Source organism: Larus michahellis, chromosome W (genome assembly GCF_964199755.1).
Source record: "Larus michahellis chromosome W, bLarMic1.1, whole genome shotgun sequence".
In the NCBI taxonomy this organism is placed as follows: domain Eukaryota; kingdom Metazoa; phylum Chordata; class Aves; order Charadriiformes; family Laridae; genus Larus; species Larus michahellis.
In genome coordinates, this window is record NC_133929.1 from 16,203,391 (window position 1) to 16,224,290 (window position 20,900).

At 43.9% G+C, this 20,900-nt stretch overlaps 1 pseudogene; it reads right to left on the minus strand.

The window, feature by feature from the left end:
* The window catches only part of LOC141735668 (importin-11-like), a 195,802-nt pseudogene that overhangs the window by 167,645 nt on the left and 7,257 nt on the right, over nucleotides 1-20,900 (minus strand).

Sequence of the window (20,900 nt, forward strand, 5' to 3'; positions counted from 1 at the left end):
CACATTGGTTTTTCCAAGCTCTAGTTGGATTCTGTCGTTATCTCAACCCTTCGAGCCCCACGTTGGGCGCCAACAAAGAACCACGTGCAGCTCGCTCGGGCCTTCCCGATACAGGAAGAATCAGAAGAAAAAGGCAAGACTCTTGGGTTGAGACAAAGGCAGTTTAACAGAACAGCAAAGGGAACAAGCAAACAACAACAATAACACGGATAGAGGCATATACAAACACGATTACGGAACCGCCGCTCCCCGCCGCTCACCGACCGGACCCTGGACGCCCCAGCCCCGCTCCAAGCAGCGACTTCCTGCCCCCTCCCCCGGCAGCTCAGGGTGGGCATGGCTCACATGGCATGGAATACCAGGAAAAATTAACCCTATCCCCACCGGAACCAGGACACTGATTCAAAGCATTATTGTAGATATATGTTTATTCCTTTTTCTATATGTGTTTATTGCATGTCTCTGTAAATTACTCTGCGCTACACTGTGCAAGCCCAAATGGACACCTCCAACTTTATCAGCCCAAGAGTAAGCAGTCTCTTGAGCAAGGGGGTGGAATGTGGGAAAACAAAAGAAGACTGGTGAGGAGGATTGTAAATATGCTCAAGTGACTTGCAGCTGAAGTGTAGAAAAACACATATATCACACTAATCATTGTTTAGTCTTGTGTGCTTGACAAGTAGAACATCTGTGCTTAGATAACACAGGCCTGTGATGTACTCAGAAGAACCTTATCAAACATGCTTGAGATTCCTGCCCTGCTGTGGGAAAGATCTAAGCACAGTGGGAAACTACACCTGCATGAATCCCTGATATAAAGGTGAAAACAAAAGGTTTGGTAACTCTCTAGCAAGGACCAAGCTCTGTGGTGCCTGCATTCCTGCTTGTGTGCCTCTGCCCAGGTGCTGCTTCAGAGATACCCTGGTTCGCTAGGTAATGAAAATAAATTTACTCTCTGCATTTCATCCGTGGCCTTGTGGTTGTTCCTGCATCCTGCCTGTGTTGGCTCACACAAAACTTACCAAAAGTGTATTTCATATAACACACTAATGCTGTTGTAGAAATTACAGGAATGAAGCTAAGCAATACATAAACTGATACAACTGGTAAAGGACAGAGGTTGCTTTTCAAAAACAATCATTCTATCTTGTAAACACCACCTTCAAAAGAGAAGCACAAAACCTAATATTAATAACTCCACTAGGTATTAAAAACTGTAGATTCAAAGATGCATGTTTCATGGTGCATTATAGTTTTCTCTATCATGATCATCCCAGGAGAGGCAAATGTATCTGACAGTACTTATATTACTTTCTCTATCCCATAGAGATTAACTGTCTTACCATCTCTCCATTTACAGTCATCTGTATATTGGGTTTGCGTGGCAAGGTTTTGGTAGCAGGGGGCTACAGGGGTGGCTTCTGTGAGAAGCTGCTAGAAGCTTCTCCCATGTCCATAAGAGCCAATGTCATATGGCTCCAAGACAGAATCACTGCCAGTCAAAGTTGAGCCAAATCAGTGACGGTGGTGGCGCCTCTGTGATAACATATTTAAGAAGGGGGAAAAACTTGCTGTGCAACAGCAACCAGAAGAGAGGAGTGAGAATACATGAGAAATGACTATGTAGACACCAAGGTCAGTGAAGGAGGAGAGGAAGGAGATGCTCAAGGCACCAGAGCAGAGATTCCCCTGCAGCCCACAGTGAAGACCATGGTGAGGTAGGCTGTGCCCCTGCAGCCCACGGAGGTCCACGGTGGAGCAGATATCCACCCACAGCCCATGGAGGACCACATGCCGGAGCAGGTGGATGCACCTGAAGTAGACTGTGATCCTGTGGAGAGCCCATGCTGGAGCAGGCTCCTGGCAGGACCTGTGGCCCCATGGAGAGAAGAGCCCACGCTGGAGCAGGACTTGTGACCCCATGGGGGGCCCATGCTGGAGCAGTCTGTTCCTGAAGGACTGTACCCCGTGGAAAGGACCCATGCTGGAGATGTTCATGGAGGACTGTCTCCTGTGGGAAGGGCCCCACACTGGAGCAGGGGAAGAGTGTGAAGAGGAAAAAGCAGCAGAGACAACATGTGATGAACTGACCCCAACCCCTGCGTGAAATAATTACAAGAAAAAAGTGGTGGAACGTATCGAAGAGTGTCGGGCTTCACAAAAGCTCAGAGTGGGAAAAGGCAAGGGTGTGATCTGTGCGGTGTTAGGCACCTGTTTATCTTGTGCACAACAAGAAGCTAGGGAAACCCCTGCTCCTAGTCTGATTTCTGCTGTAGAATATGCAACACTGAAATCGGAGAATTAGGTGTTGATGTCATCATTAGCTTTTCAGAAGGAGACAGGAGAAAAATTAAGAACCCAAGTTGATAAGCTTGTGAGTGAGAATGAATGTTTAGGAAACCGGAATGCTCGACTCGGGAGTGAAAATATCCAACTTAAAATGTTATTGGAAAGGGTGACTGGGTTCTTAGATAAAATGTAGCCCTCGACCCAGATCCAACAAATTCATAAGTTAATGTGTTATCCAAATTCTGGAACCCAGACCAGAGATCTTTGGTCTGACAGTGAGGATGAGGAAGAAGATGAGGTGGAAGGGACTTGGCAGAAGCCAAAGATTGTTCAGGAAAGATACATCAGATCAGTACCCGGTGGATCTCGCCCTCTTTCTAACCCTGTCGGTCAAAGACCGAGCAGATTCTCTTTTCTTTTGTGTCTTACAGGAACCTTAGATGAACTGTACGTGGACAGACAAACTCTTACCCCCTCACAACGGTTGAAGAGAGATGTAACTGGTATCTTAGGAACAGGACTGGGAGTCTTAAATAGTATAGATGCTGAGATACTTGCCAACAAACTAGTCACAACCACTAGTGATCTAGACAAATTTAAACATCCTCTACAGTCCTCTCTATCAGCATTGGGAAACCACCAATGGCTTTTATCAAATATATTGCCTCAGTGGGAAGAAATGGATGAAAAAGACCATCAGCTGATCACAGATGCACTTGATGCAACCCAAAACAATGTTTCCTTGGCTCTTAGTTGTATCCAAGCCCAACTGTGGATGCAATCTATGACAGCCGCAATCATAAGGGAAGGTGAAGAAGGCACCTTGCCCACCGAAATTCAAAAAGTAATATGGGATAACGCAATTGAGTTTGAGAAAAAATTTCAGTCCTGGTGGTATCTGGTTAATTTCACCTATGATCCCATTGAGAGCAAGGCCACAGCTTTTGTCTTAACAATACGCAATGCTTTGGTATACACCATATACCAAATCATCACGCTGGGGTTGAATCACCAAGGAGCTATACTCTATCCAATAGAGCACAGAGTGTGGGCACAACAAAATGAGAATAAATGGCAAACTGTTGATGTTGACGCATGCGTTTCACGAGACCAACAAGGATTCATTTGTGAGAGCAATACTCTCAAAGCACAAGACATTTGTCTTGACACCAACCAGAATGTTTGTTGTGGATGCCGAAGAACCTGCGGACGTGGCACCCGGAACGAGCCCTGGAGTTCTCATCGCTCTCACTGGCGGCAAACCACGGGATAAGTAAACAAGCCCTAGCTGCACAGCACCTGGGCCATGATAAGAGGAAGAAAAGGAGAGAGTGCTGATGGCCAGCCAGGTTGCTAAAGATAAATAGCTTGTCTTTGTTTACACCATGTATGGTATGTGGTATGTGTGGTATGTGCTGTGTAATCACATGATAAGGATGTAGCAGTGGGAAATTGCTAGCTCTGTAGCAGAAGGTATTTAAGGAGGCTGTTGCCTAAAATAAAGCGATTTCGTTTGTGCACCGAAACGGAGTCCGTGCCTATTTGCCACAAATGGTGCCCCGTGTGAGACGGAGCGATTATCCAGGCTAACGAGGTCTGACCGGTGGCAAGCCCCACAGAACTGAAGTGCTGCTGAAAGGAAGCAGGAGCTGGCTTCAATCATCTCCTCAAGAGAGGTGAGCTGTGGGGAACTATGGGGAGTAACATATCTTCAGAAGAAAAATCAGTGCTAGGGCTAATGGAGGGACTCTTGCGGAAACATCATGTAGATATGAGCCTCCAGACCTTAAAAAAGATACTGAAATGGGTCTCCGTTAATTGCGATGGTGTCGATGCAATCACTATTTTTAGTATAAAAACGTGGGATGCAGCAGGGGTTAAACTTTGGGACAGAGCCACAAAGGCGGACAAGGTTGCTGCTGAATTATTAACCCCTTGGCGGCAAATTCTAGAGATGATACGGAAACAGGAGGACATCAGACAAGCTGCAAGCAATAACGATGCTGCTCCGTCTGGGGCAACCACTGCACCTCCTAATTTTAAAGCAGACGATTGCCCCCTGGTCTTGCCGAGATCAGAACAAGCCGAAGGGAAAGGAGGCACTCAAGTTCACTCTACCCTATTCTGTAATAGCCCTGAGGATGATCGTGGAGACCCCTTTGATCCTGGTCCAATAAATCCAGAGACTGAACCTGATTTATATCCACCTTTAACCCCAATTAAAACTATGCCTGCATCTGCTCCAACTGCGGAGGAGATTTTACAGCAACATCGACGAAAGTCGTTATTGCGCTCCTCCATTCTTAACCCTTCTCCATTTGTGCCAGGTATCGCATCTGTTCCTCCTTCTCAACCGCTTATATGTGTGCAGCCAGAATCGGGGTATTGTAGTGTATTGTCAGAATGTCAGCAGAGAAGGACGGAGACGGAGCCGCTTCGCTCCTGCCACCGCCCGCCTCGCCCCCTCCCCTCCCCAGTCGTCTCCCTGAGATAGAAGTGCTGGTTTTTGTATGTCTGCTCTGTAAGTGTGTGTGGGCGCCAGCTTATACCTGCTGATCAGCATCTGTGCCTACTGTTTGTTTTTTGTTGTGTGCAGTGTCGTTAGGTGACTCCCCTTGAGCAGGTGTTCTGCCCGGTGTGGTGCTGTTCTCATACGCGACTAGGGCTGACACTCCGTCAAGTGAAGAAGTTTGTATATACACAATGTTTAGACGTAAGGCGAGCGCGCCCCAGGTAGATACACCAGGATGGGCCGTAGAACCAATGGAAGTCCTGAAATATTGGGGGAGTTTTCACCAGCCGACACGCTTACACTCTCGGGAATGGCTCGCCCGTGCAGGGCGTATCGCTGGTTGTTTGTTGTTTGCCTATAAGATCATGGTTGATTGGGAAAAGGAGTTGAGCCAAAATCTATAGGATGCTCTGTAGGAAAATGAGAAACTTAAGGGTGAGCTCTTGTTGCAAAGGCAGACTTTTATGTCAGTCGTAAGTGATGGGGGGGAAAAAAAAAGAAAAAAGAAAAAAGAAAAAAGAGAGAAAAAAGAGAGAAAAAGAGAAAAAAGAGAAAAAAAGAGAAAAAAAGAGAAAAAAAGAGAAAAAAAGAGAAAAAAAGAGAAAAAAAAAGAGAAAAAAAGAGAAAAAAAGAGAAAAAAAGAGAAAAAAAACCCCAACACCCAAACAGGAACAATTAGATGGGAAATGTGCCACGTTAGCACAAAAGTATGCCATACACGCTACGAGAAAGCGTCAGAAAAAGAGAAATAGGACACCTGATTCAAAGCAGTACCATAGAGATATGTTTTTGGTTTTTTCCTATATGTGTCTATGTTATTGCATGCCTTAGTAGATTGCTCTGTGTTATACCCTGCGAGACTAAATGGACCCCAGCACTCCCCTGCACAATACCTTGCAGCTCCAGGATAGCTCAATTGGTGTATTTTGATGCCTGTCCCCCGAAAGTTGTTCAAACACAAAGGGGGAACCGAGGCTTTGGCTCAACCGGGAATCCACAGATACTATGGACGCAATCTGTCAGTGCTGGCCGACCATTGATGCAGTGTACATTAACGATGCAAGGAAAAGATCCTGTTTGCATGAGCGGTATTCTGGACACCGGAGCGGATGTCACAGTCATCTCTAAAGACAGATGGCCTGTGAACTGGCCATTAGTACAAATGGGGAAGGCATTAATGGGCATTGGCGGGAATGCTTTGCCTTTACAGAGCAAACACATAATTCAGATCCAGGGGCCCGAAAATCATGTTGCCTCAGTCCGTCCTTTTGTGTTAACTACGCCAATTACTTTATGGGGCCGAGACTGTATGAGCCAATGGGGAATACAGATTGGGTCAAATTTGTCTTAGGGGCCACTGTGGTGCAAGCCACCTTAAAGTTAACCTGGAAATCTAATAACCCTGTTTAGGTGGAACAGTGGCCCTTGTCACGTGAAAAGTTGTGCCACCTTAATCAGCTAGTTGAAGAACATCTCCAAGAAGGCCATATAGTCCCAACGACCAGTCCATAGAATTCGCCTGTGTTTGTAATCCAGAAAAAAAGTGGCAAATGGCGACTTTTACATGATCTAAGAAAAATTAATGCCGCAATAGAAGATATGGGTACTCTACAACCCAGTATGCCTTCACCCACTATGGTCCCCTGAAATTGGTGCCTCACCATCATTGATTTGAAAGATTGTTTTTTCACAGTCCCTTTGCATCCTGAGGATGCCACAAAATTTGCATTTTCTGTGCCATCTATCAATGTAAGTGAACCTTGTAAACGCTATCATTGGACGGTTCTCCCACAGGGGATGAAAAATAGCCCCACAATGTGCCAATGGTTTGTAGCAAAGGCCCTATCTCCCGTTCAGCAAAGGTTTACTGATGTTATACCATTATATGGACGATATCCTTATGGCAGCAAAGTCACAAGAGACTATGCAAGCAGCTCTGCAGTTTACATATCATCAAGTAAAACTTGCCGGGTTACAAATTGCGCCTGAAAAAATACAACAGAAGGAGCCATGGCAGTACTTGGGATGGAGGATCACAGAACAAAAAATTATCCTGCAACAAGTGAAAATTCAAGCAGATATTAACACCCTTAATGATTTACAGAAGCTCTTAGGGGCCATTAATTGGGTTCATCCACTATTTGGGATACCAAATCACGAGTTAAGTCCATTATTTTCTTTGTTAAAAGGGAACTCAGATCTTTTGTCACCTAGGAGTCTAACCCCAGAAGCGCAGTCGGCCTTGGCAAAGGTTTCAAAAGCAATAGCCTCACGTCAAGCAGATTGCGTGTGTCCGAGCCTACCTTTCCAAATGGTGATATTAAATCCCACTGTGCAACCATATGCATTAATATATCAGTGGGATGAGACTCGTTCTGACCCTTTGATCATTATTGAATGGGTCTTCCTTTCTCACCATCTGTATAAGACAGTGGTAACTCGCCCAGAATGTTTTGCTATGTTGATCACAAAAGGAAGACAACTGTGCCTAATTGCCACAGTTTGTCACTTTGAGATACATCCCGATGAAACCCCAGAGACTGTGCTTGTATATATTGGGAGAGGGTGCGTTTGCATGAGGTCTCCCTGTCGTCTTGTATTTGTAGATGACATAGTAGTTGATATAAGTAATCACTCAAACCTTTGTGTTTGTAACTTTACTAACATTATCGGATGTGACTTCAATTATTCCGCTCCTGTTATGTCTTTTCAATTGCTACAATCTAATTACACATTGATTCGAGATTTGCTGCCTACCCCTATCGGAATGAATCTCTCACTGGTGAAGAAGTTGCTACAACACGAAGACTTGAAGCGACTGTTGAAAGAGGCCCAAGAAAATGGACAAAGAACTCTGATTACTGTCCATCATGATGTTGAAGAAATACACCATGTACTGGAAACAGTCAAGAGAGATGGGGGACATGAATGATGGGACACTCTTTTTGGATGGTCACCAACAGCTACAGGACTTTTTAACAAGATGCTCCATCCTGTTGTTGTTTTACTAGTACTCACTGTATTGTGCTTTGCTTTGACAATTGTTTTGTATGTTAGACTTTGGATTATGATGAAAAGTTTAACTCGCTTGATCACTCCACGAGATGTATTTGCACTTGATAACCCTCACCCCAAGAGGACGTGTGATATTCCCTATCAGTATTGAGTATCGTGGAGCTTGAGTGACTGTAGTCATGGGGTGGATTATGTGGAATAATTACTAAATTGGCCAAGAATACAAAAATACAGCATTGTTCACACATTAAGGAAAAATATAAAATCAAGAGGCTTCTGAGGTAGAATACAGCCGCAGCTGGCATGCGAAGAATGCAACATCTGCGGTTCCCTGTACAAGGATGCTTGCGAAGCTACACGAGGGATGGAACAAAATGTTATCATTCCGTGGCCTTGCCTTGTGACGAATAGCAGATATGGGGACGAGATGGTACTACGGAACATATAAGCTGCCTACTTGCTACCTTGAGCCAACATTTCGTCAAATATTGATGAAATGCTGTCCTTTGTGCAAACTTTGCTCACTACAATGTACCGAAACACACCTCCATCCCAGAGGCTACCCACCTCCAAGGTGCGACCACTCCTCCTTGAGTACACCAATCATAATAAAAGTACGTATGACTAAAGTCACTCAAACTCCACCTGGAAGATAACAAATAATATAAAAATAGCCCGAGAGAGGGGGGATACCCAGGGAAGACACCATCATGAACAAGTTGAGGAGAACTCCATCACTGACTTCTGGGATCAGTCGACAGGCTGAGCCTCTCTTTCCCCCCCTCATAGGGACGCCTTTGGGTAAGACTTAGATTATACCGAGTGCTTTCTCGGGAAACTTAGAAATTTCTCTAGAGACTCTCTTCTCTACATTTAGAGACAGGCTGTATCGTTTATAACTTTGTTGCGCGTTTTGTATATGTAACAATATTTTTATTTGCACGTGCTTTGCAGACAGTGTATTTATCACCGGCAATCCTAAGAACCTGTATATCTGTTGTTTAAATAAACTGCACTTTTTAAGTAGCTAGTCATTTTGGTTTCTCACTGAACACGACCAAAGACTCGAGAGTGGCCGTGCTAGTTCATGAGCACGACTAGACTGAAGGTGCAGTCCACTATTAGTGCATCCAAAGCGTAATAGTTTAATACCTATTAAATGCGATTGGACTGATAGTGCTGAATTGGGCATCACTCAGAATTTAAACCTAGCCGCACCTAGCCTCCCACCTCGGTGAGGAGTGTTAGAACACAAGGGGGTTTATTTTCTGCCAAAACCGCTTTGTCCCCTTTCTTGCAACACCCTGTTCCCCATCCCCCTGCGCCGCTCAGGGGGAGGAGGTAGAGAATTTGGGAGTAAAGTTGAGCCCGGGAAGAAGGGAGGGGAGGGGGGAAGGTGTTTTAAGATTTGGTTTTATTTCTCATTATACTACTCTGATTTTAATTGGCAATAAATTAAGTTAATTTCCCCATGTTTTGCCCATGACAGTAACTGGTGAGTGATCTCTCCCTGTCCTTATCTCTACCACCCATGAGCCTTTCATTATATTTTCTCTTCCCTGTCCAGCTGAGGAGGGGAGCGATAGAGCAGCTTTGGTGGGCACCTGCTATCTAGCCAGGGTCAACCCACCACAGTCTGCTTCCCCCCACCCTTTTCTGCTCCACCAAGAAGGTGCCAACTATCTGCACTCCCAGGCAGTCCACCCATAACAATCAAGTTAAACAAAGAAGCAGAGATACTCTACTTCTATTTAGTTTGGAAGATTACTGTCTATATTTCACACTTAAAGAAAGGCTGATGTGTCCCTGAACAGGTCTACTTAACCACATTAATAGAATTAACATCATTTGATCCTTTTAAACCCTAAATTTTTAGCCCTTAAATTTCAAACTAACTCACATCAACTTCAGTTACAGCTGTGAGTGCTCAACTTGTCTACAACCTGAGCTGTAAGGTCTCACTGCAAACATCCAGAACATAAAGAATGCCCAGTCAATGGCTATTTCTGCTGTTTTCTATCAAGATTGTTTATCACCGCAGAAACACTATGACAAAGGCTGTGGGTAAAACACAATTAGATAGCTCAGAAGTCAGATTTTTTTTCTCTTTCCCTAAATCCCGACTCACCTTCAACTTTTCAAACAAATCAAACAGAAGGTCTACAGAGAACAAAACATGTCACTCCACAATTCTGAGTCATTCATCCTGTGCACTAAAGACAGATGTTTGTAGGAAGAGCAGTTTATCTGTATGTTTTTTAAGACTATTATATTATAAACACATACACATAGGAATCAGAGTGTAACAACACTGTTAACTTCTTAGTGTCTTCTCTGAAACCATTGGGTCTCCTTCTTTGACTATGTTTTCATCACCTTGCACCATATTAATGCATCTGTTTCACCAACAGTAGTAGTAGTACCTTTAGAAGTATTCAATATCTTTCCCATTCCAGGAACCTTACTTGCTACCAGCCCCGTCAGCTAATCTCTCTGGGAATCGCTCTCTGCTGACAAGGAAAGCAATCCCAGCTGTGTATCAAACTTAGTACAACAAAAAGCCCAGGGAAACTTTTTTTCTACAAAACCTGACAGAATGCATCACCTCCACAATAAAGAAAAGATGGTTACTGTCTTGGTATATACAAGCTCAAAGCTTCTCTAAGCCAGAGGTCATGGTTCAACAGTATTCTAGAAAGCCACATTCAAAATTACTCAAAATTTACATAATAGCACTTTTCCACTGTATCTTACCAACAAGACTGAATAAAAGCCTGGCTGTGTCTCCCACTGCTTCAGTTGTTCCTCAGCTGGTTTCAACACTGCAGTATCTTGACTAGTAGCTTGGGTCAAGACTCGCAAAACAATAGTACTAGTACTATTGAGATCCATGAACATCTGAGAACATTTTAAAAGGAGGAAAAACACTTAAGAAAAAAAGACAGTAAATATAGACAGGTATTTTCCATTCATATTAGCTGAACACCCCACACTAATTTTTCATTAGACTACACTGTATAAGATAGTATTACACCCACTCACAGGCAGTGTCAAGGTACGGCAATTAAACTATTTTACTTTCAGAATTTTCTCAGCAGAAAAAGCAAGCATTAAGTCTATCATTACAAGCACATTTATGAGATTTGAGGAATTACAGAAAATATATAGATTTTAAACTAGTTACCTCTCCTGTGAAGCACAGCAAACTAAGAACAAAACCGCAAGTAGCAATAACTTCAGTTGCAGACAGAGCAAACCATGAGGCTATCTGAAAGAGGCAAAGATGCAGAGTATTAACATTTTTTTAGTTTTTCCCCAAAAGAGAAACTGACTCAATTTCAGATAGTTAAATTCTACAATTCAAATCTATCTAGACATTTTATATTGATTTAAAAGAGGATGAATTGTAGAGTTTCACAATTAGAGTCCTAAATAAAACTCAATTTTCCTCAATATTTGTATTCCTTCATTATCTATTTAGCATACAAAATGCTCATCAACTGAACTGAGAATGCCAATTGCCTAATTTCCAATATAAATATATTCTTGTACTCTATAAAGACAAAACAAAACATTGCTCACCAGATGACATCAACAGAGATTACATTGGTAACGACTGCAGAAACAGCATTACAACGTGCTGTTTACAAGAAGAGAAACATATATAAAATCAACTATGAAGTCTGACAATTAAAACTGGTTTTCTGTCTATAAAATCTTCCATTTATAACCTATGTAAACTTTTCATAATACAGATATATGTTAAAATATTTCTGGATTAAAGTTTTCTAAATAAATAAACTGTGCTTGGTTGTTTCTCTTCTACAAACAGGCTTGAGGATTTGCTTTTGTTTAACACTAAAAAAGTTTATCTTTCCAACCTTCAGGAAAAAAAAAAAAAAGGCGTAAAATTGTTAGGGTGATGGTAATAAAACCAGAGAAATTAAATCTTATTCTGATACAGGCTTAAAATCGTGATTTTTTTTAAAAAAAAAAAACAACCAACCACCCTAGCAACAAAACAAGCAAGAAGATCAAAGACCTTTATACCAATAATAATCCTGCACAATTAAAAAATATATATATATAAATCTAAGAACTCACAATATGTAAGTCTCCAATCATCCTCAAGAAAACAGACTAAAAATTCAATATCCTAAGTTTAAAAAAAAGTATACTTTCAAAACTACTACCTACAAAATCATCTCTCTTTACAGCAATTATTGAATAGAACAAGTAACTCAACCTCTGTTTTATACTACCCATGTGATGCACCTTTTTATCTCTCTGCTTTATCTGCCCTGCAAAACTGATCTACCTTTTATTTCTTTGTATATTCCTGTATCAGTCATTTTAATCTTTATCAACTTGTAGATTCTCTAAAAATTTCCTGTTATTATGCAACCTTTGCATAACAATTTTAAACATTCAAATTCTGAGCAGACCATTAATTTCCAGGGAACCAAGACCCTGATTTAGACTATAAAATCCGATTGGGACTGGTTTACCCTATGTGTAAATAGTGCCTAGCACAAAGAATCGATGTCAAGGCAAGACTTTGATGTTATACTAGAAGTCCTGCTAGCTTCAGTTTTACACTAAAAATAATAATGAAATAATAAATGTGTAAGTAATATTGTTGACAGGACAGGCAGTAAAAAGAGGTATTTAAGTGCAATATCTTTAACTTTTTTCTTCCTGCAGATATTTTGACATCTTGAGTACCTTAGGCTGCCTGCATCATCGCTCAGCCAAAATTGGACAGGAAGCAACAATGTAATGACAACACTGAAAAACACTGGGTTAACTTGTAAGGATCACAATAGGAATTCAGTATTCACAATACACAGAACTTGAGTAAAATAACCACACACAAGAAAAGCAGCGATAAAAGATATATTCGGACTTTTCTGGTATAAACATTGCAGCACTGAAATGTAGCATAGCTAACAATTTCAGAGCACCTAAAAATGATAGTGAAATAAAGGGAGAAAGGAAAACAAGGATACGGGAAAAAACATAACAGAAGTAGGTGTAGAGTTTGTACTAAGGAGGAAATCATAGCTCAATTCCTGCAAGATCAAAACCACACTTCATGTTATGATTTCCTTTATTTCCATTCAAAAGTGAAATTACTGTATTTCTAAAGAAATATATTCTTATCTTACACTATCAACCAAGACCTGATAAAGTATAATTCTGAAGCACCCAATCAACTAAAAAAATAGCAGACCATCAGTCTGATTATTAGATGAAAACCAAAAAGAGAGAACTTCTGAAAGTTAGTAAGCTGGCAGTGCATGTATGTGTAAACAAAACGGTAAATAACTTCTTCAACTTCAGAGAAGTTGATTTTAGGCCTTTTGCAGAACAGTGTTCTTCAAATAATGAGCTGCAACAGGAAAACTGCATGTGTAGCAATAGTGAATCTGCAGCATATGCAGATACTTGCTAAAGATCCATTGCAAGGACATTTTCATTTGAGAGGGGAAAAAACAGATTATGAAGCATTCATGTAACAATTGATTTTGCACTACAAAACTAAGATCATGTCAGTTAAATTAAATTATTTCTCAGCTACTTCAAATCTGATGCAGAAAAGGAAGGTTTTTTCCCCCCCAGGGAATGGTGCTACTACCAAAAATTTATATACTTCACCTAGAACAGTTCTCATCAGATGACTCATTGAAATTAGCACAATACAAACACAAAAGCCATGAGGCTGTTTTTCATTTTCTTATTTCGAAATAATTAGCTGGCAGATCTAAAGATTTAAAAAAAACAAAAACAAACCAGAGAGAAATACTCTCAAAGCTTCTTTTTTATTAATGTTTTTCATACTTGAAAAAGTTTGTATTTTCATTGAAAAAATAGAGCAGCCACTGCTTCTCAAAAACAAAACAAAACAAAACAAAACCCAAAACCACAACTTTCATTTAATACAGTATTCTGTCTCTAACAAAGACCACAGAAGATGCCCATGCCCAGGTCAGAACAGCACAATCTTCTAGTGATATTTCTGAAGAATACTCAGAAAACTGCGGTTCAAGGACTTCCTAGTAAGAAGCAAGGAATTTAAATTTAATAGCCCTCAAGAGATTTAGTCTTCCATGAATTTGCACAGTTGCTTTTTGACCCCATGTAAACAACAGTTCTCACACAACATTGGATGAGGCTGTCGCAAGGAAAATAACAAAATCGAAGATAAAAGGAATAATCTCTCTGAAGATGGGGCAATCTTTAGATAAAGTTTATAAACAATGTAAAATATTTAAGGAAGCAACATATTCTATATGATTTGGATAGCAAAAAATTAACTAGAAAAAACATCTGATACACAGATGGCAAATACAAATGGCAATATGCACAAATGGCAATAATACTTCATTATGGCTGGGATTTTCATCAGAACCCATACAGAACAGAACAAGAAACTGTCCATTGCATTTACATTTAAGAAATTCTTCTAAGCTGTTTCTGCTCTCTTCTGATAAGTCATTAGAATCTGTTTTTTTACAATTATTGTCCTTTTTTTCTTAAATATAAAAAACCCCCACCTATTTCAAACAAATGCACAAAACTCAAATTTGCAGTTTAAGCTAACTACAAATAAGTTAAGCTGATATAAACAGGTATGGTCACCAAAATAAATAGCACCATCCTTTGCTTGTCCCTGCACCCCTTAAATACCTGAAGCTGAAGGGGGTGGGCAAAATACACAGGTTTGTTTGGATCAAGCTCCCCAATCATTTCTACACCACACTGCTAGATAGGTAAACGTGCTAGGCATAAAAAAGCTGTCAGAACAGACACAAGCAGCTTCTGCACTGTGCAACAGATGCACTGCTTCTTCAGCAGCAGTACTGGCTTACGTCAGCTTAAGGTGTTCACCTAACTGCAGTTTTAATAAACAAACACTTTGACAACTATTGGGAGATCCATGACTTCATACTAGGGTACTTACCAGTACTGTAAGAGTGAATGAGTAGCCACATTTAGGGATCTCCCTTTCCAGTGAAATGGAATGCTGTGGTATTAGCAACCCCTCTTTTATCACAAAAATCAATCTTAACACTAGATAAGAAAGCAATTTTTTCTTAATATTAAAAAAAAATAAAAACAATTACCAGATTCAGATACAGAAAAACAAAACTATAGCATGCCTTCAGGATAGCTTCAAGCACTCCTGTCAGCTAGTGAACGCTCAAGTAAAACTAATACCTAAAAGCAAAACCACAAGTTCCTGGGATACAAGCCTGTACATTAATCTTCTTTTATTCTTCTGTCTTATCAAAACATGAAGTGAACTTAAGGCAAACAGAGCCAACTTAATAATTGCCCCCAAAAGGGAGACATCTTTTTTCCCTTTCTACCACACCCCCAGACCCCAGTTCCTCCCCTTCCCCACCTTTTTTTTTTTTAATTTGCACTTCTTTCCTTTCACTAGCTCTGGTCCTCACTTTTGGTAAGCCAGCTGAACTCACTAACCCCACCTTATAGTCCTCTGGGGGATTTTTTGGGCAAAGTTATTGAGTCAAGCCACCCGAGCACACTGTTCAACAGACACCAGGAACTGTCTAGGGGAGGAAGGAAGAACACGGGACTTCTAACAACGTCAAGCCATTAGAGTCTCAAGTCCCAACAGGCAATTTCAACTCTGATGAAGTCTCTCCTTACACTCCCTTCTCACAAACAGGTTTTCTATTGAGAACTTATCCTCTGCATGCACTCTATAGAGATGATTGACTCAATGAGGGCATCAGCTCATACCTTATTTGTTAATGGTATCCTCCCAAAACATAGTTTTAATTACTGCCATGTACAGATGCCTTTATGAAATCAATTCCTGCAGACAGAACCCAGCTGTACTTTAAGAGTTTTAACTCAGATCTCTCAAATCTTGATTCGTTGTGACCTCCCCAAAACTTACCGCCCCACTTTTTTAACTGTTGGGCCAGGCCCTCTTCAGATCATAATTTATACAGGGGACATACAGATGCTTTTAGACCACACAGAACAGCAAAGGCCCATGAACTGCAGCTCTAATATTGTGGGATAGAGGCAATTTTCATCTCTTACAAATCAGGACATAGAAAAGGCTTTTCTGTTGCACAACAAAGGCAGAGGGATGTGGGTTACCATAGCTGGGTTACATCATAGGGACAAGGATTTTCTCCAAGGTCTGTTGAGTACTTCGAGAGTTTACCTCATTGTTGAACAAGTTCTACAAGACTGTCCTAGAGATGAAACAGAGGACATGAATATTAAATAGCTGCCATCTTTTGTGTACCTTCACATCCATGAGGCGTGCACAGAAATGCTGGTAGAGTCTATCAACCTTATAAGCAACATTTTCTTAGAAGGAAGGCAGGATCTGCACTTCGAGACATAACATCCAGAATTTCCAAGTTTGATCATTGGGTAAGGTTAGCGTTTCCCATCTTTGCTTACTAATCTCAGACTCTGACTTCACAATAAATGTTGAGCAATTTCAGGAATGTTGCTTGCTTTCTGCTGCTTTTCTGTAGTTCATAACCATTGCTATCATAACTAATTAGCATGCATGGGGGGAAATAAATCCCTTCAGCTGACAGTGTTGAACATTTTCTAATTAATAATCCAAGCATGGCTCTATTGCCATGACAGAATTTCTGCTTATATGAAGGAAAAGAGCTTAATCACATGCAACAAGGAAAAGCTACTCTCCAAGATTCCACTGAATATGCACAGAACTGAAACAACAGCGTATTCTTGGTTGACAGGGGGAAAAAAACCCAACTCTGTTACACCTAGAAAATATGCAACACATCAAATGCCACCCCTCAGCACAATGAGACAGGAGTATCTTCAGAAACCACAAGCACCAATACAATCTCATCATCATTACCATCTAATGTCCTGCACTTCCATTCCCACCCACAAACTCCATCTCCTCTCGCTTGCAAAAATACAAGACCCACTGTTCCTATTCTACTCTTCAGTCCTTAATGTCCTTTCTTTCTAAGGAAGTATCCGCATACAGTGTTTACTTCAAAGAACAGTTCAAGTCTCTTGAATGTTCTGCCATACTGGTTTAATGTTTTCCCTGTGTAGTCAATCCTTTCGATAGAGACAAAAGAGTATGCAGATACATCCAAATTTCAGAATCATGTCAGTTACGAAAACAAATCAAACACTGCTATAAATCTGCAAGGGAACAAAACAAAAGATTTAAACAGTAAACACTTCCAAACTTCACTTTTTATGGACTTCAAAGAATGCAGTATAACAACTCATATCAAGACAATTATTTTTGTACATTTTTTGTACAAGGCTCCCCTTGAGCTTGACATTCCCCACCAGCCCCTCCTTGTTGGTAAGGGCAAGGTCCAGCAAGGCTCCTCTCCTCATTGCCTCTTCTACCATTTGAAGAGGAAAGTTGTCATCAATGCATTCCAAGAACTTCCTGGACTTCTTGTGCCCCGCTGTGTTGTCCTTCCAACAGATATAGGGTAGCCTCAAGGGCAGCCTCGGGGTGGATGACACAGGGAACTACAGACTGGTCAGCCTCACCTCTGTGCCCAGCAAGATCATGGAGCAGATCCTACTAGAAACTCTGCTAAGGCACATGGAAAATAAGGAGGTGATTGGTGACAGCCAACATGGCTCCACCAAAGGCAAGTCATGCCTGACAAATCTAGTGGCCTTCTACGATGGTGCCACAGCATTGGTAGATAAGGGGAGAGCAACCGACATCATCTACCTGGACCTATGCAAAGCACTTGACACTGTCCTGCACGACATCCTGGTCTCTAAATTGGAAAAGCATGGATTTGATGGATGGACCACTTGGTGGATAAGGAACTGGCTGGATGGCCGCACTCAAAAGGGTTGCAGTCAATGGCTCAATGTCCAAGTGGAAACCAGTGACGAGTGGCGTTCCTCAGGGGTCAGTACTGGGACCAGTGCTGTTTAACATCTTTGTCAGCGACATGGACAGTGGGATTGAATGCACCCTCAGCAAGTTTGCCGATGACACCAAGCTGTGTGTTGCGGTCGACACGCTGGAGGGAAGGGATGCCATCCAGAGGGACCTGGACAGGCTTGAGAGGTGGGCCTGTGCGAACCTCATGAAGTTCAACCAGGCCAAGTGCAAGGTCCTGCACCTGGGTCATGGCAATCCCAGGCACAAATACAGGCTGGGCGGAGAATGGCTTGAGAGCAGCCCTGAGGAGAAGGACTTGGGGGTGCTGGTGGACGAGAAGCTCAACATGAGCAGGCAATGTGTGCTTGCAGCCCAGAAAGCCAACCATATCCTGGGCTGCATCAAAAGAAGTGTGGCCAGCAGGTCGAGGGAGGTGATTCTGCCCCTCTACTCCGCTCTGGTGAGACCCCACCTGGAGTACTGAGTCCAGCTCTGGAGCCCTCAGCACAAGAAGGACATGGACCTGTTGGAGCGAGTCCAAATGAGGGCCATGAAGATGATGAGAGGGCTGGAGCACCTGTGCTATGAGGACAGGCTGAGAGAGCTGGGGCTGTTCAGCCTGGAGAAGAGAAGGCTCCAGAGAGACCTTATAGCAGCCTTCCAGTACCTAAAGGGGGCCTACAGGAAGGACGGGGAAGGACTCTTTATCAGGGAGTGTAATGATAGGACAAGGGGTAACGGTTTCAAACTGAAAGAGGGGAGATTTAGATTGGATGTTAGGAAGAAATTCTTTACTGTGAGGGTGGTGAGGCACTGGAACAGGTTGCCCAGGGAGGTTGTCAATGCCCCATCCCTGGAAGTGTTCAAGGCCAGGCTGGATGAGGCTTTGAGCAGCCTGGTCTAGTGGGAGGTGTCCCCGCCCATGGCAGGGGGGTTGGAACTAGATGATCTTTAAGGTCCCTTCCAACCCAAACCATTCTATGATTCTATATTGTGGTGGTTGAAGTCCCCCATGAGGACCAGGGTCTGTGAATGCAATGCTGCTCCTATCTGTCTATGGAGGGCCTCATCCGCTCTGTCTTCCTGGTCAGGTGGCCTGTAGGAGACCCCCACCGTAATGTCACCTGCCCCTGCATTCCCTTTAATCTTGACCCATAAGCTCTCTGTTGGCTCTTCATCCATCCCCAGCTGGAGCTCCATGCACTCCAGCTGGTCATTGACATGGAGGGCAACACCCCTCCTCTTCTCCCCAGCCTGTCCTTCCTGAAGAGTCTGTATCCCTCCATTCCAACACTCCAGTCATAGGACTCGTCCCACCACATCTCCATGATGCCAATGAGATCACAGTCCTGGAGGCATGCGCACGTTTCTAACTCCTCTTGCTTGTTTCCCATGCTACCTGTGTTTGCATAGAGGCACTTCAGCTGGGCGCCCGATGAAGCTGACTTACTGGCTGGAATGGCTGCATTTCCTTCATGCTGCTTTTCAGGTGGTCTTCCCTTGAGGTGTTTTATCTGTGATCCTCCAGTTCCTATTGCCTCAGGAGCCCCTGACTTGTCTCCATGAGACTTCGAATGTGCCGCAGCATACCCAGCACATCTCGGAGCAACAGGTTGAGGGCCTTCTCTGGCAACCCATTCCTGAGACCTTGGAGTGTCATCCACTGGCTTGTCACGAGCAAGCCTGATAATATCCCCCTCCCCCAACAAGTCTAGTTTAAAGCTCGGTCAATGAGCCCCACTAACTCATGAGCGAACACCCTCTTCCCCCTTGCAGAAAGATGAACCCCATCTGACGCCAGCAAGCCTGGTGCTGTATAGGCCATCCCATTGTCAAAAAACCCTGTCGCCGTGGAGACCAGCTTCAGTGCAGGTAAGGCCTCACTGGGGAAGGGGATCGCGGCGGATAAGGCCGGCAAAGGGCTCTTTCGAGGGCTCTTGTAGCCAGAAAAGGCGGCTAGCTCGTGCCGAAACCGGCAGCTCGGGGGCGGGCTGCTGACGCGGCAGGGGCGGAGTCAGCGTCACACGCGGCAGCTCTAAACGAGCTGTAAACACGCCAACGGTCAGTCGCCGTGGAGACCAGCTTCAGTGCAGGTAAGGCCTCACTGGGGAAGGGGATCGCGGCGGATAAGGCCGGCAAAGGGCTCTTTCGAGGGCTCTTGTAGCCAGAAAAGGCGGCTAGCTCGTGCCGAAACCGGCAGCTCGGGGGCGGGCTGCTGACGCGGCAGGGGCGGAGTCAGCGTCACACGCGGCAGCTCTAAACGAGCTGTAAACACGCCAACGGTCAGTCGCCGTGGAGACCAGCTTCAGTGCAGGTAAGGCCTCACTGGGGAAGGGGATCGCGGCGGATAAGGCCGGCAAAGGGCTCTTTTGAGGGCTCTTGTAGCCAGAAAAGGCGGCTAGCTCGTGCCGAAACCGGCAGCTCGGGGGCGGGCTGCTGACGCGGCAGGGGCGGAGTCAGCGTCACACGCGGCAGCTCTAAACGAGCTGTAAACACGCCAACGGTCAGTCGCCGTGGAGACCAGCTTCAGTGCAGGTAAGGCCTCACTGGGGAAGGGGATCGCGGCGGATAAGGCCGGCAAAGGGCTCTTTTGAGGGCTCTTGTAGCCAGAAAAGGCGGCTAGCTCGTGCCGAAACCGGCAGCTCGGGGGCGGGCTGCTGACGCGGCAGGGGCGGAGTCAGCGTCACACGCGGCAGCTCTAAACGAGCTGTAAACACGCCAACGGTCAGTCGCCGTGGAGACCAGCTTCAGTGCAGGTAAGGCCTCACTGGGGAAGGGGATCGTGGCGGATAAGGCCGGCAAAGGGCTCTTTTGAGGGCTCTTGTAGCCAGAAAAGGCGGCTAGCTCGTGCCGAAACCGGCAGCTCGGGGGCGGGCTGCTGACGCGGCAGGGGCGGAGTCAGCGTCACACGCGGCAGCTCTAAACGAGCTGTAAACACGCCAACGGTCAGTCGCCGTGGAGACCAGCTTCAGTGCAGGTAAGGCCTCACTGGGGAAGGGGATCGCGGCGGATAAGGCCGGCAAAGGGCTCTTTTGAGGGCTCTTGTAGCCAGAAAAGGCGGCTAGCTCGTGCCGAAACCGGCAGCTCGGGGGCGGGCTGCTGACGCGGCAGGGGCGGAGTCAGCGTCACACGCGGCAGCTCTAAACGAGCTGTAAACACGCCAACGGTCAGTCGCCGTGG